This window comes from Toxotes jaculatrix, chromosome 19, assembly GCF_017976425.1.
Source record: "Toxotes jaculatrix isolate fToxJac2 chromosome 19, fToxJac2.pri, whole genome shotgun sequence".
Lineage (NCBI taxonomy): Eukaryota > Metazoa > Chordata > Actinopteri > Toxotidae > Toxotes > Toxotes jaculatrix.
Window position 1 is genome coordinate 9322282 of NC_054412.1, and position 17010 is coordinate 9339291.

General features: G+C 41.9%; 1 protein-coding gene across 5 annotated transcripts in view; it reads left to right on the plus strand.

Annotated features, from left to right (window-relative positions):
- The window catches only part of sash1a (SAM and SH3 domain containing 1a), a 161144-nt gene that overhangs the window by 87675 nt on the left and 56459 nt on the right, over nucleotides 1-17010 (plus strand). Inside the window, exon 1 of one of the 5 annotated variants that reach the window (XM_041064023.1) lies at nucleotides 1882-1980. The exons of the other annotated variants lie outside the window; for them this stretch is intronic. The gene's annotated coding sequence lies outside the window, so the exon portion shown is untranslated. Of the gene's footprint in view, nucleotides 1-1881; nucleotides 1981-17010 lie in introns of those variants that run through there. 5 annotated transcript variants of the gene reach the window in all.

A 17010-nucleotide genomic window follows, 5' to 3' on the forward strand; every position in this document is an offset into this window, starting at 1 on the left:
TATGCCATTTGTCTTTTATGAGAAGCATGTTGCTACACTGGATGTACAACTAGCCATAACAGTATCTTTCAGTCAAGCATTGTACAACTACAACATTCAAAATAATGAATAATGAATCAGAGTATATGCCTTTACATTAAGGTGTTCTTATAATGATTTTTTAATTTGAATAGGCTTTCCCATAGCACTGCTACAACCAGTGTAATCATGTGCATTCTTAAATTCATTTTGTGAAACAAAGGCATAAAGGTTTGCACTGGAAAGGGCTTTGCTGGTTTGCAAAGTACTGATAATTTAGTGTTTGTCTATTTACTAAAAACTCAAAGTGGTAAGGTTTTGTCTAAGCTCCAACACTTTGTGGGCAATAATTGCAGCAAGGAGAAGGTTTGCCCTGGAAAAGTCTTTGCTACTTTAGAAAATGTACTAAAATGAGGACATTACAGAGTATTTCTTCAGCATGCTTCCTGCTGTCCTGTCTGTCTGAAGTGTCCTGTGTTGGAAACACAGAGGAAAACACAAGCTGACCAGTTGGCGTTCTTGTGGTCTCTCCACTGTGTCTTTGTAGCCTTGACTTATATTTAATTTTTAGATGGTGCTCATCAGCTCCGGTTGTGGCTCCATAGTATTTTTGAGTTTGCACTGCTTTCATTTGTGGTTCTCTATGTCTATGATCTGTTTCCTATTTACCAGTGTGTCAGTGTCAGCTCACTGTCACCCCCGTGTTTGGAAGAGCGGTGTACCCTATGTTATTTGGTTCTGTCAGCAAGTCTGTCTCGGTGAGCCGTGTCCTGGAGGATGGTTTTAGGATGAGGAGGAGATGTTGCTCTGGTAGCTGTCCAAGCCCATGTCTGTCCTCTGCTGCCCCTCCATTCCCCTCTCTTGCTCTCTTTCCTTTTTTTCCACTGTTTCTCCTTCCTCCTCTCCCACGACCTCAGGGAGTCCTCGGGAGGTGCAGTGTTCCAAAATGGGATGATTTTTTTTCCCCCCTCCTTCTTCCCTGGTCGCTCTCTCCCTCTCCCGAATTAACATTGAAAAAAAAACCCCAAACCTCACTTCTGAGTGACTCATTCAAATAATTGTTACTTTTAGCTGTATCAGGTTACTCTTTTCTCTGACTCTCTCCTTGCTTTTCTTCCTTTCCTCCAGTACAGTGTGGTATCTGGGCCACTTGTGAATTAGGGCCTTTGAGTGAAAAGGCAGAAAAAACGAGTGACATCAGAGAGGGAGAGAAAGAGAGGGATCCAAAACCTGAGCAGCCCTGTAATTTTCTGCTCTGTTTCTATGATTGAATGTATGACCATGATGGACAATTGAGTCAATAGGAGATTGTCCTCCCACTTGCTGGGTCACTTTGTATGTGTGCATGTATGAGTAAACATGTCTGCAGTGTGTGTGTGTGTGTATTATTTTAGCATGTCTGCACAACTTAGGTGTGTCTAGGTGGGGCTCGGCATTCTTGACTTTTACAGGAAGACACCTTCAAAGGAGTACGGCAGCCTATTCAGAACCGAATAACAGAGACGACAAAGAGACGCTACATGTGTCCGTTAGTGCTTGTGGGAAAGACAGCAAGAACAAAAGAGACGAGAAGTGAGATAGCAAAGGGGAGTGGACCAAGAGAGGAAGGCCAGACCAAGTCGATTTTGAAACAGACAAGAAAGGCGATACTTGCTGAAACATTTTTGGAGAGAAGGGGGAAAAAGGGCGAGACGTGGAGAGATCCCTCCCCCTGCCAAATCCAAGTTACTGTAGTCTATCCTATAGCTAACCCTTCCTCCCTTCCCCTCCTTTTCCCGTCCCATGTGAGCAGCAGCCTGATGACTGGACCTCTCTGTGTCTCCGCTCTGCTTACGCTTTGCTGCGCCCCGGCAGACATGCATTGTTCTCCACTGTACACTACTTGTTGCCCCTATTCTCAAAGACTTAGTCTGTCTTAGCTCTGCAGCAAGATTGACTGGAAAAGACTTTGGCTGCCTCGCGGTGAGTACTGACATTTTAATTTTAGGCTTTTGTCAAGAGAGGAGAATTGCCTCATTCATTTGTTTGCTGTGACAGAGATTTTGCCCAGTGTTTCCGAGTTTGGTAAACGCCGAGGCGATAATGTGCAGTAGGAGATTTTTAAACAAGACAGTGAAGTTGGCACAGTGTGAAAAGAACGTAGGGAAACTTTTGTAGAGTGTGAGTTGGAGAGAGAAACGCTCCAGTAGTAAGAGCCTTTTTAGCTCCTGTTTCTGACTGACTAGCTCCCTTTTTGCTGACTCACTCTATTAACTTAATACACATGGCTCTGTGCTGTGTGGGTGTGTGTAGTGTACATGTGTTGCCATTGTATTCAGTGTTCTGGAGTAATTCTTTGTGACTATATGTCTGTCCTCTTCTGTCTCGGTGCGCATGTGTGTGTCAGTTAGATTTCATTATTTACTCCCGTGTGCCTGCACGACAATGTAAATGTGCGAATTTAACCGAGACAGGGAGAGAAAAACAGAGAGAAGAAGAAAGAGAGAAGCTGGCATACTGCCGCCTCACTGTTTGTCATCACTCTCTCAGGTCTTTATTGATTTCCTCGTCTCTGCTCGCTGAACGAGAACAATAGCCTCACGCCTGGCCAAGACCCCTAGTAAATAAGCCAGCTAAATATCAACACCAAATCTCCGGCAAGATGTTGTTCATTGATTGGCTTTGTCACCAGATGCACAAACACGGAGACACACACATAACAGCATAACACAATCGGGCCTAGTTGTCTAGAGGGACTCCATTGTTTGCTACGCATAATTGTTTATGTGTATGTGTCTAAAGGCTTGTCCAAAAGGTCTTGGACAATGAAGTCTGTCAGGAGGGGGATGTGGATTTCTATCTCCCTCTCCGTCGCTCTCTCTCCCTCTCCCTCTCCTTTTCCTGTCCAAGTCCCCCTTCACATCTGGATCCCCCCCACCAGCTGACAAGGAACAAGGGAGCGGATGGAGGGAGGAAGGGGGCGTGGATGCAGGGAAGAAAGAAGAGAAAGAGGGATAGAAATGGGAGGAAGGGGAGTTTGCTCAGGCCAGAGCTCCCCTGGTAGACTTCCCCCAATGCAGGAAGAGTGTACCTCACAATGTCATTGTGATTGCCCGACATACGAGAGGAAACACAAATACTTTACACACAGATGGGAAGCTCTCCTTCAAACACACATGCAAGGACACATTTAAACTCACATGTGCGCGTATAATACACACATATATGACTGAGTGTACATAAATACACTTATATTTAAATGTGTACATGTGCACTCACTCAAAACACACACACACTGATGCAGATGCCACTGACAGTTGAGCCATGATTAAGCCCATTGAACTGACTCTCGTGCTCCTGCAGTATTTAGCACAGAGAAGAGCGCACCGGTGCTTCTTTGGAAGGCTTTGGCCTTAGCGTGTGTCAAATTTTCAATAGGAGTTTTTGCTCGAAGGCTTTAGCTGTCAAAGTAAGTCCTGTTCTGTCAGTCTTTTTACCCTCCTACCTTTCAGCTCATCAGTGTGTGTCTGTCCATGGCTGCACTCTGATGAGACTCCCTGAAGCCGAAACCATAATGAAAAGCTCCTCTTTAAAGAGAATCGCTTGGCCTGGATTGGATTTACTTTGCTCTGCTTTTTCATTTTCTCTGCCAGATGAAATTGGACGTGCCAGCTGCTGTTTCAGTGCTCTTCCAGAGCTGGGCAACCACTCCTATGCCTGTTTATACACACAAGGGAAGGGCCAAGTGCCATGCCAACAGGTGTATGTTGACATCATTAGTGTTAAGCAATAGGCGAGGCAGCATGGATGCACCCTTTTTTTTTTTTTTTTTTAAAGGGGTGAAAGTCTCCCTCACATCTGTTTCTGCAGTTTTTTTTTTTTTGTGCAGCACACATGATCTGCACAGTTTGAGGGTGGCAGTGATTGGGACAGTGATAAAACACCAGCCTTCATTTCCTCCACAGCCTCCCAGGAATTGTTTGACTGTGCAGTTTCTGCCATATGTGCATGTGTAATGCAGTCATCTCCTTCTGTCAGTGCAGCTGGTGTGTGTCTGTCTGCACTTCTACTTTTCAGTTTATTTCTGGCTGTTACAGGCTAAGCCTGCGTCTTTGTGTGATTTATAGGTGAGCAGCGATGATGTTACAATGCAGGTGGCATGGGTATGACTGAGGCCACTCCCTGAATAGCCTCTCTGTAACTTGTGATCAGTGTTAATACTGTTACTTCTGTAAAAGTCTTGTACATAATTAGTTTTAGCTTTTCATAGCAGGTATGTCTTTCAGTATTAAATATTTCATAGAGTAATATGATAGGAATGTGTTGAGACAGTGGCCCTGTCATTTTACTGTCATTTTACTGGTCTGACGTCAGCCATGTTAGCGTGTCTTACATTACATCAGTACTGTATGTCACTAGGCAAGCAGAGAACCACAGCCAATGAGGTACTGTCATTTGGCACAAGAAGCACTGCGCTATACAGTGTGAGTGCCAGCAAACAAATCAGAGTGGAGAAGAGTGAAATGTGTTCAACTGGGTCACAAAGCTCGGGTTTGTTTTGGTGACAGTAATAGCATTCAGTCTGCAGTGATGTCCATACACTGTGTCCAACAATGAGATGGAGTGAGACAAAGACCACCACTGATGACAAAGAAACCACTTCAGTAGGACAAAATAGATGTATGAATGAATATAAATAAATTTGGGGAGGAAAACGAAGCATTGTGCACAAACCTGAAGGTCATTTAGACCCTTACAATAAGAAATGTATTCATGTTGGTAGTATGTAAATTATATTTGATAATATTCATACTAATCCAAAGCAAAATGAAAATCAGTAAATAGAAAACAGAAGGAAACAAAGGTTCATATCAATGAATTTTCCTGACATTCAGCCACACAGATGTGTCAAAGTACGCTACGTTGCAGCCATCTGGGGTATTTATTTTTTTTGTCTTTATACTTCTTAGGAGAACAGGTTTTCTCAGCTTTGTGAGATAGATTGAATACGAACTCCAGATGTTTTTTTTTTCTGATTCCCCTCTCTCTTCTTTCGCTTCTCACTTCTCTGATTCATTCAGCCCCTTTTATTTTCGGATGGATGAGTCTTAGAGCCGAACCCTGAGCTTATCTGTCTCTCGTTTTTGATCACCATTATGCCTTTTTATGTTTCTGCTCTTATCTCGGCACGCATGCGTGCTGTCAAAGTCAGTTCACACACTGCAAGACAGATTACAGCACCTGAGATGGGGGTCTGGTCAGTGCTGATGTAACATATACCATAGGCCTACACACAAAGAAGTGTAGGTATGTGATTCATCACATGTCACAAGGTGCACACATTCAATCACATTTAGTACGTTTTAAAGATTTTTGGTGTCTTTGGTGCAATGCTTCATGTCTGCAGGATCATTAATATTCTTGCCTATTCACCATGTGCCATTTCATGAGTTTTTTTGACATCGCCATTCATCGCTGCAGTTGGTTCCAATTACAGAGGCGTTCCCTTATGAAACATTGTAGAGACATGTTAAGATATTATTTATACATAGGGTCCAAGCATGTTTTTTTCCCCATTTTTTTAACATATGACAGTAACATCAGAGTCTAATTTGGGATCCAAGACATTCCATATGTCATGACAGACTGATAGATACGGAAACATGACGTCATTCATAGGCAAATGTTCAAAGAATCTGCTAGGCACAATGTTAGTTTTAAAATTCAAGTGGGGCAAGTTTACATAAAATGGATCTTGTGAGAAAGCTTAAAAATAAAGGCTGCTGCAAGCCGATTATTTGAGAAAAATCTCTTTTTGAGTGATGGTTTTTAGAGCAAAGAATGGTGTTAATTTTTGCAGTGCTGTGTGTGAATTGCGTGGGTGTGCCAGCAGCACCCAAAATATCATTGTCATTGCAAATGATCTGCAGTTTGCTCAAAACCTATTCAGTCTACAGCCTGATTGCTTTTGATGGGTTTGTAACTCGGCTACAATAGTTCATTCTGCACAGAGTCTGTGAAGTAGAGGATTTTCAACATTAAATCACTCTCATCCTGTCTACAGAAGTCACGACTCTCTCTCTATTTTTCCATTTTCGTCCCCTTATATTTCTAAAAAGGTGTGTGTGTTTAAATGAATGATTCCATTAATTTGATATTGATATCAGTAAGTATATGTGTGTATATGATGTGTATGTATTGATTCATGTAGTAGCTGCCTGGAGACATAAGTACACAGATACAGTGTCTTGACAGGTGCATTCTTCATCCTTTGTACATAGTGCTCAGATGCTAACGCATACACCCATTTTGTTCAGGAAGATTATCACTACCCCCCCTGGATGGTTAATATTTATTCTCCTTCTTATACGAGCTCAGACCACAGTGTAATTCTCATTGGTTCTACTGTCACTGTAAAAGCTGGCTTTAAAAGCTCATTAAATCTATTTTCAAACAAGTCAGAGGCCAGGTATGAATCTCCGGCAAAATCCGGAGTTTCGAGCCTGTCACAGGTTACACATCATATTGAGATGAGAGGATTACAGCTATTATTGGTGAAAAAAGAACATTTTCCTGATTATAGCCCGACTGTGTGTGTGGATACAAAGAGCTCTGATTACTGCTGGCACCGCCGCCCCACTTCCCAGGATACCAAGCATTGACTGGCACAGTAGGGGGGACAGGAAACGCTGTAGGCATACACACACATACGTGTATCAACATGCAGACACATATGCAGGCACACATCAAACACAGTGATTAGCATTTTGTGGGTTAATCTCATGCCTTACTGTCAGCCCACATTTTCAGTTTTTTTTTTTTTTTTTTACTTTATTTATTTATTTTTTTAGAATTGCACAATTCATTTATGGAGATCATCTGTATTGAATAAACTGAACACAGACAGCTTTGTGGTACAGAGCTAATATTTAAACAGAATACTTGTATATTTATGGATTATTGCCTTTTTGGATGATGGCGTATCGCATGTCACTCAATACTCAATAAAACCCCAATAAAGTTAATATCAGGCGTGCACTCACACATGCTTTTTCCTGTTTGCGTTGCCCATGGCAATGGCTTGGCGAGGATCAGCGGTGATGTCAGAAGTGATGTACGAGTGTTGGGAGTGTGAGGGGATGACCTCAGCAGAGGGGAAGTCCCAGAGGACTCGTATCAGCTGCAGCCAGCGCTCACCGTCAGGACTTTCTCACGTTCGGTGTCTCTACTAACAACTAAAGCTGCCCCGACCCCCATGAAACTCCACCTTCTGATTCTTCACAGGCATCACAAATCACCAGCACGCAGCAGGACAAAGACCTCTGACATGCAGGCACTCACAGTCTCACACCACACACTGTCTGATCTAACAAAACAAAGGACTGGGAATAATATAGAAGATGATTTTAGACTAAATTAAAGGTCCACAGTGGCGCTTCTGCCTAAGCCTACATCCATTTTTTTTTTCTTACACATTTGAGTGAGACATGCTACTAAAGCTAATTTAGCTCCTACATTTAATGTTCTATGACATTCTGCAAACATTCTGGCCATGTCTATTAAATGAAAGGGGTGAACAACTGATGCTCCTTGGTTTCACACATTTACACATATTGAAAGCTGCCATCAGTATTGTGGGGTAATTGGTGCTGACATGCCAAAAAAAGACTGAAAGAAGACTGAACCGCTAGCTGCTGTTAGTGATGTAGATTTAAAAACATTGAAAAACTGGCTTCACAAATGCTGTAGTAGGTCTGTGTTTGTTTGTCCTGACTTTATGATACACAGAGTGCACTTTGGTGACAAAAACTGAGGGTAAACAATGTTTACATTCATTCGGTGAGTGCACCCTTAAATCCAACAGCTCTGTTATGAAACAGCTTGAAATGGCCAGTTTTGTATGCTGTAATTTAAATAGGGTGCAGTTATAGTATTTCCTGTAAGTAAAGCCAGTGGTTATTCTCATCAGCCTCGGTTTGAGGGTTTTGGCTTCTGGCACATGTGTCCTGTGGCTTTTTTCAGTGGGCAGCATAGGCATCTCTGTTCATGTTATGGTCTGTTGTTGGCATCAGTGTATTTTCGCTGATATTTAAACCCATTAGGTCCAACTTTTTGACACTCTAGTCACGGTGCTGTGGTGACCTTATCTGGCATATGGGAGCACAGCTCATCCATTTTCACTCAGAGAGGTGGCCTCTGTCCAGGTTGGCAGAGTGTTGTCCAGTCCTTTCCTCTGATTCAAGCAACAGTCGATCCATAAATGAATGGTTGCCTCTTCCTAGAACAGCTGTGCTACCAGCCTTGAATGGAAAAATAACCATGAGGGCACCAACCACATCCATGGATACATATCAGGAATGTGTGTACTGTGTGTTCAAGGCACAGGCGAGTGCATGTGTGCGATTGCAAGCACATGTGTGCTCTCGTGTGCCTGAACCTGTTGGTGTGTGAATAAGTTGTGAACTCTTATGAGGTGTTAAGGGATCAAGAGCCAGTAATGAATCACGGAGTGAATTATTTTTCTTCTCTGGATTCGCCCTGCATTAACATCTCACTCCGAGGTGGGTGTTTAATGGATGTTGTAAAAGTAAAGGTTGGTAAACACATAAAAGTGCTGAAGTGAAAACAGAGTATGTTCTGAGCGTGGGAGAGGAGGAGGGGGAAAATGGGAGAGATTAATGTGCAGGTTTCTTCTATGGAAGGGCATAGTCTGTCTTTTACACTAAATTTAATTTCAAATGAATGCAGTTCTTCAAACCCAAATGTATCATAATCAAATTTTCATCCTTTGCTGCTATATTTTTTAGTAAATTAGGATGTTTCTTTGTGCATCTCAGATGGCAGAGCATGACACTGAAACTGCAGATTTCATCTTGCAGTTTGGTCATCCAAGACAAAACATGTATATCGTCTTGGTGCTTGGTGGCAAATGTGAGTCAGATCTAGTGAGGTCTTTTGTATTATCACTGCTTTGCCCCAGGGGGAGCTATTGCTCTAGCTGTGAACTGCAAATCCCTTGTCCTGTCCTGCCCTATCCTGCCCCCTGGACCCATCAAACACGCTCTTGTAACCTCCCTTTGCCTTCTCATACCCTTTTCTCACTTAGTATTCTCCTTCCTGCCTCTATTTCATAGTCTCATTATGTTGCAGTCTAGTCAATAAAATTCACAATATCCAGTCTTTTTCCTACTTTTGATTCACTGACAATCACCATAGTTTACCCAACTTTCATTTTGCCATTACATCATACCAAAAACTCAGACTGTACCACAGCTGTAAACAGGTTCCCACCACATGTCCTTCTGTCTGATGCCAGTCATTTGTGCACATAAACAGACTGAATCAGAAGTCTGGTCGAGGTTATGACTGAGCTAAACCCTGGAACTAGACAGTGTCTAAGCTGGGCTGACTTTATTCTAGCTACAGTAAAAAATTCAGTGTGACTCAGGGCAAAGCGAAGATTCATTGTTGTGCCTCAGCTCTCCCCTACTTTATCCCTGTAGATCTTGTGGAGCTTCGGTGTATGGTGAGTAAATCTTTTCCCTGGTGCACGTTTCACTTGATATTGATATTCATGTCAGGAACAGAGTCAGAGTAGAACATGGCAAGTGTGTGTGTGTGTGTGTGTGTGTGTGTATCTGTAGGGCAGTCATCTGAGGATCAGGGGTTTGACAGATCAGCTTGCCTATGTCTCTGTGCTTTATTTGTATAGTGTAGATTTGTTTTCGCACCAAAATATGTGACTACTTTGTTTTGTTTTTTTGATAATTAAATAACACTACACTGAATAAAAATGTGTTTATTGTAAAGGAAACTATGCGAACTCAAATGTGTGTTCAGAGACAGTAGGAGAGAAAAAAGGAAGTGAAATTGGGACGTTCTGTGACGTACAGGTCAAAGGCAGTGACCATGTTACTGCAACATTCTCAGTTTGAGTGCCATCTTGGTTCAGGGGGAGAGTAAATTTGTTTTTTTCATGTATTATGAAGGTTTTTGGGCAGAGGTGCTACTGAATGACAGCGGCAGTAGATTCATACATGCATTTATGTCATTCTGGTGTTGTAGATGGACAGGTAATGCAGCAGAATAAGAACAATAATCAAAGAGTAGAAAGGTAGATATTACACTGGTTCTGGGCTACATGCCAGCTCTGCACCACAGAATGTGGATATCTTTTCAGCCAGGATGGGCTCAGCACCAAGCCCTGCAGCACAAAACTAATGTACCAACACAGGCCTCCTGTGAGTGTGTATATATGTGTGTTTGTGTGTCCTCCAGGACCCCTGGCTTGTCTACATCCCTCCGACCATCCCTGCCTTTCCAGATCATTTTCTCTATCTGTATCACCATGTGTTGCAGCCTGCCAGATCAATGCAACACAGCTTCTAGTTGTCCTCAAGTTCTAGCCAAGTAGTGCACAGCAGCCCAGTGACACTGATACTTAAAGTAAGGAAAGGAAGTTTGATAAATGATAATCAAAGGAATTTATAGCTCCTTCTACTTACCAAATATCCTTTAACTGCAAAATATGTAATGCATTAAAGACAACTGAAGTGGTGACAGTTTACCCATAGAGACACATATTCATACAGTCTACTTGGTCAAACATGTAATCCACTATTTAGGACTGTGTCCTTGCCTCAGGCAGAGACATCTGTATCCCAAACTCAATTTTACTCAACCTGCTTTTAATCTTGGTGGGCCCGTTAACCTTTATACTGCTTCTGGTCCCGCTGAGTCGTCTTGGCTCCAGAGAAGCTCCACTCTTCCAGAAGGGTGAAGGGGCAGTGGAGCAGGTTCATTACTGGTGCATTGGCTGGCCTCTAACCTAGACTGGAAGGACAGTCATTAAACACACAAAGTTAATGACCGCCAACTGCTCCATTTGTTCCATCTATCAGCATGGATGTGGGGTTGTTTGTTTGTTGTTGTTGTGTGTGTTCTCATGTTGGCACGGGTTACACGCTGATAAAATCTGTGGGGACACGGGTAACAGAGAGCGACAGAGGGACTGAGTCAGAGAGCATGAGTCAGAAAGGTGTGTTAATTGGTTGTGAGTGACCGTCTGGACCAGAGATTTCAGACAGGACTCCCCACCAGCTCGTAATGAGGTCTCATCAGGCTGGAGCAACCATCACCATGGCTTATGCCAAGCATCGGGACGTTGCCATGGCAACCTCTAAGCCCTTTTACCACCTCACAGGCTCCGAGTCAGCCAATCACAACACAAAAACACAACAAGAGTCATCCCTGTGATCAGTGCTCAAGCAGCAGAGGTGACTGCTACTTCTTTTTGTCAAATGAAAAAGGGTGTTTGGAAAAATATATTGTTCTAGTATCTGAACTGAAACTTCTGTAATGTTTTAGCAGGAGTATAGAAAAACATGAATTGATACCCATCCCTAGTTTTTAACTTTATTTTGATGCAAATTAGTTGAATATGGTTGAAGACATCAGGAGCCAAGGCACACTGATTGTTATATCATCATATTTCTCTTTATTGTTTTCAAGGACCCAAATATTTTAATGGACCCTAGGCAATGAAAAAGAGGAAGGTTTCACTCATGGAAATGTCTCTTCTCCCTTCTCTTTGCATGAGCATCAATTTTGTTTGTTTCAGAACAAAATCCACAAGTTTGACCGAAGCCTTGTACATCGCCATGTGAACCTGTTTAAGTAATTAGGAAATTGTACAAGTTTTGTTTTGTTTTGTGTTTTTGTGGCTCAACGCTGCCACTGGGTTCATATTTTACCAATGTAAGCAGGATCCTCTGGGCTAAAATGGGGGGAAATTCCTGTGAAAGTGGAGGGCTACAGTGGTTGAGCTGAGCTAGCATTATGTTTGTGTGTTGTGTGGTTGAGTTTCGTGTAGACAGCCAGACAGACAGAGACAGATTGAGACTGTGCTACATACGCACACACACACAGCGTTCAGAGATTTTTATTTGGAGGATTGAGACACTGGGACAGTGGCTAGTTGGTTGTCTTGTCTCCCAGTTATCTCTTTACAAAGAAATTCCATTAATTGTGCTGCCCAAATATTTTCCAATGTGAACCATATAAATGCATAAAGCTGGTAGTTATGGAACATACTTTCTGTATGTATGTAATGTAATCTTTATGAATTACCACACCAAAATGAGATTTAAAATTGAAACTTAAATTTGCAAACAAGCAGCTGGGATACTCTCACCTAAATGTCAAAAGTCCTTTTTAGATGAGACATCGATCCTTAATATAACAAATGCACAAGGTGAAGCAGTGCAAATGGATGGAGAGAGAGGAAGCACATGTAGAAATAAGCAGAAATGATAAATTATTGGGAAGGAAATGTTAAAGGAGCTGAATGTGCTGTGGTCAAGGTTAAACTTTGGACCAAACTGGCTAATGATGTCAGTAGGGAGGTCTTATATAATGTGCGCTGCCAAAGCCACATACTGCACAGTACATGCTGTCAGACCACAGTTAAATCCGGAGTGTTGAGCCAGTTGTACAGAGCAAGTCAACAATTTATTCTGTGGTACCTGAGGAAGTGCATCAACACTGCCTTTTACAACTTATTCTTTTAAGCATCTGCTGACACTTGAGTTAACCCAGTGAACTCGTGATTTTTTTTTAGCTTCTTTTCATTGAGCAAAATGTAAATGTAATCCAGGGATTTTGTTCAGTTGTTTGGATTCTTAGGCTATGTTTGTATCAGCAGGATATCTGAAAATGGATTTCTAGGCAGCTCAGTGGACAGATAGGCCCTTTGCCAAGGAATTTGTGGCTCTAACAATCCAAACTGAGACTGTATTCCAAATGTTCAGGGAGTGTTTACAGTTGGAATTATTCAGTTTGACTGAAAATTTGTCAATTTCTTAGGTTGTGAGCAACTTAGGTTATGGGGTGGAGGTTTGTACTCTTCATTCTGCGTGGTTATGTTTGTGAAACAGGCAGAAAGTCAGATCAATTTTCCTTTGGCTCTTGAAATTGAATTATAGTATGGGGAAACTATTTAACTCTGGTGCTGGCCCAATACGCTCCAGTATCTTTAACAACAGACTGGTGCAACTCCTCAGAGCACAGAGCATTGGGACTCAGTTGAATAATATGTTAGTGCTGAAAATCCCTCTGCTTTGAGGTTTTGATATTCATCCACTGTTGTGAGTCAAAAGATGATTTTTGTGCATGTCAGCATGTATTTTAACATGACCATTTATTTGCATCTAATGTGCAAATGGCCAAGTATGTGTGACAGATCATGTGTTGCGGGTTGTGTGTGAGATATATGATGGCTGTGTGAATACTGACAGTAATTATAGAAGGCCGTACCACAGAGCAGCCTGGGGCTGGCCGAGGAATAAGTTATTATAACATCTAATACATAACCAAATGTCAGCCATGTCTGCAGCCCTTGCTGCTAGCAGGCTGATATAAATCTACAGGGAAAGTGAAGCTGTAAATGCTAATGATATATAGCTCACTGTGTGATTCTTTTTTTTTTTTTTTTTTTGAATGAAAAGATTACAAATGTGGGTTTGGGGTACTTTTAGATTTGATTTGCAGTTTACAGCTCATAATTCTGTGTCACTGAGTGCATGGCCCCTGAGTGTGAGCTGTATATCTGTGTCTGTTTATGTATGTGTGCCAGGGATAATGTGGCATCTCCAGAGCTGGATTCCCTCTCACACCACACTCTACAAGAGACTCCCTGTCTACCTCTACCTCTGTAGGAACTGAATGTTGGTTGTTCTCTAGTCTTCCCAAATCAAGGCAGCTCCCTAAAAGAGAAAAAGAAACATTCCTAGCTTTTAATTACAATTGTCCAGATTCCAAAGATTCAACTCTTGCACAACAGACATTGCCAGTTAAATACTTTCATGTTGGACCAACATTTTTTTTATCCTTCTTTCTGCAGCGTGTCACTTCTTGCTTGACATTAGCAGAAACAACAGGTGAGAGTGTTTAGAGAGAAGAGAGAAACAAAGCAGAGACAGGCCCATAAAATCTTTATCGAGCAACGAGCCCCACTGGCTACTGTCTTGTTAGCACTGGAACTGTACAGCAAATGCAAATCTACCCAATCTCTGCATGTGTGAGTGTGTAAGCTTGAGTTGGCATGCATGCATTTGTTCCTGAGTGTGTATTTGTGTCCTATAAACCTGAAGTGAGTACTATAAAACTGAGCTTGGGATGAAACTGCAGGGGATAATTATGCAGTATGTTCACAGCCCACATGGTCATTAATAACATCGAGGCCTAGCCTGTTTTTACTGTATCTAGCTCAGAGGCTAACATATGGCAAAGTGGCTGACTTGACATAACAGGATGTGCAAAAGGATTTAATAGACAGTCCTGTGTCCTGCATGGGCAAGGAGGGACTGTGCTCTGTGACTTGTAAGTATATTTGACATCAGCAGGGGGCACCACTATGTCCCATTTTACTGCCCCATTCTCAGACAGAGGGACTTGGAGGAAAAACAGGGGGGGCATGTTTTTTGGAAGAGTTTAGGAAAGTAGAAGAAAAAAGGGCAAAACACAAGCATGGGAAAGCTACTGATAAGCAAGAGGCCAATGACAAAACAATGTTTTTGTGGCAAAAATCGTAATCTAAAACAGCTTGACTACATGTAGTCAGGCTAAGCAGACAATATTTCTTAGTTGTTTTTGAGACTGACAGTGCATTTTAGTAGTTTTTTAAATCACTCACATAAGGACGTACCTTCCTTATTGCTACAGGTTGTATTAAAAATCTACCAGACTTAGCTCCTTACTTTGATTGGAGTAATAATACATAGACTCTAGACCTTGTTGTTTTCAAGGGAACAATGAATTGGGATCCAAACAAACACAAATAGTGTTCTTGGGTAGGACTTTGTACTTTTCTGTCCAGCAGTGAAAAATGGTTGATTGTGGACCACTCACATGCTCTTTCCATATTGTAGAACAGATCCGTCACAGTGCAGAGCTATAGTGCAGAGCTCCATTACACAGTGTGAGCTGACCAGTCGAATGTATGACACACTGGACATTAGCCTGGCACTGCCACCCTGACACCGCCACCCTGACACCAACACAGCTGCCAGCCGAGTCTCATGACGTCCATCCACAGTGAGACCAACACATCTCCATGGTCTGCACCTTTGGATTCACCCATAAAAACAAACATATGCACACTTTATATCCTGTTCTTGTTATTTTCTGGCACACCTGTGAACAGCATTTAATCAAAGGCACAATCTATTCTTCCTCTTTTGCCTGCAACTCAAAAAAAGGAAAACCCAGTTAAAGGACACTGGCTTTTCACACAACAGCTCATACCTTTGGAAGCTCGCTTACATCCAAAACAACATCTGTCCTTTCAGTCGCGCCTGATTAAAACACCCTGAATCTCAGTTCACACACTCACACACACACAATAGTGTAACATAATCACCTACCAAATGGCCACGGAGGCGTACACTGCATGGAGAATCTGGGAATCCAGGGCTTAGCAGAAATATGCTTTGTTTTTAGATTAGTGTTTTTTTCTTGACAAAGCACATGAAAGGGGCCTACAGTTAGCACTACACTAATGAAGGCATGGATTACTACTTGTAAATACTACTCAGAAATGTTTGTGTCTTTGGGAGGTATGATATAATTTACTGTGGGTGGTATGCATATAGAAACTCTGCAGATACATGCCATTGGGCTGGAGGATGCACAGTCAAATCAAAGCGAGCCAACACATACAAAAGTCTTAGAATTAAATGTCAAATTCACTTAAATTCCTAGTGAAGAATGTGAGAAATGAACAACAGAGAGAATTCCAGTGAAAATGTTTTGTCTGAGTTACAGTGATATCAGCAGGTCATGTTGCTACAAACTTTGAGAACCTCCCAAATCTTCCTTAATCCTCAATGAATCTCAATGACACTGATAAATATTATTATTTTCTTCTTTGCCCTGAGCTCACTGTATTACCCCGACCCACATTCGATATTGCACTGTATTCTGTAGATGCTGGCATGCTTTAATTGACATTGACCTCATTTATAGATTATTTTTGCAAACGTGCTGTACGCTGCACAGGCTGTTTGAGAAGTCTTGACAGACAGCGTGAGTTGTGCTACAAACAGTTGGTTGTGAAATGCGCCTCAAACCCTAGTCAAAACTTCATCTCCTTTTCTGTATCCATGTTTTGTTATTGGTCTCAGTTGTTGTTCTCAGTGTTCTCCCCGTTGTCCATTGTGCATATCACTTTTTGAGTTTATCTCACACTCAATTGTTTCCCTCTTTATTTCCCTTCCTCTCTCTCCCTCTAGCCCAGAAGTAATTCCTGCGTTGATATTTGAAGTTCAGATTTCCCCAGCTTTCAAAAGACTCCAGTGTTATGGTTGACCACCCCGTGAAAAGTAATACCTAATGTACACAAACAGCAAGGACCGGGCGTTCATTATTACTCCCTGAAAGCATTGTTTTTGGTGGAAAGACCAGTGTGTTGATTTAATTTAATGACTTGCTTTGCTGGGGGAGGGGGACTAAGGAAACAGTAATTAGTTGTCATGCTAATTGGGCTTGTGTGATAACTCCCACACAAGACTCAGCAGCGTGTGAAGCGCAGTGGGGCTGGCCTGGCCGCCTACTCATCTCACACACACACACACACATTTTCTTACGCATAAACACATACATACATGCACACACAGATAATAAGGGCAACAAATGCTCACATCCAGATTGGTTCAGAGAAAATGCCTGGGGGACTGTCAGGCCTTTGACCCATTGTCTAAGAGGAATTAACGGAATGAAAATCTTGATCCCAATTATTCACAAAGAGAAAGCACACTGAGAACTAAGAGATAAGGGGTTCAGGACATCAATCCAATTAAGGTTTGAGTATAAGCCTATATATGATAATTTGAAAAAAGGAGAAAGACGTATAGAAACGCAGTGTTAAAGAAAGGTGATAAATCAAGATTTGATAATGGAAGCAAAAACAGATCTGACAACACACTTTAGCTTTCAATGTTAGGAGATTATATTGTT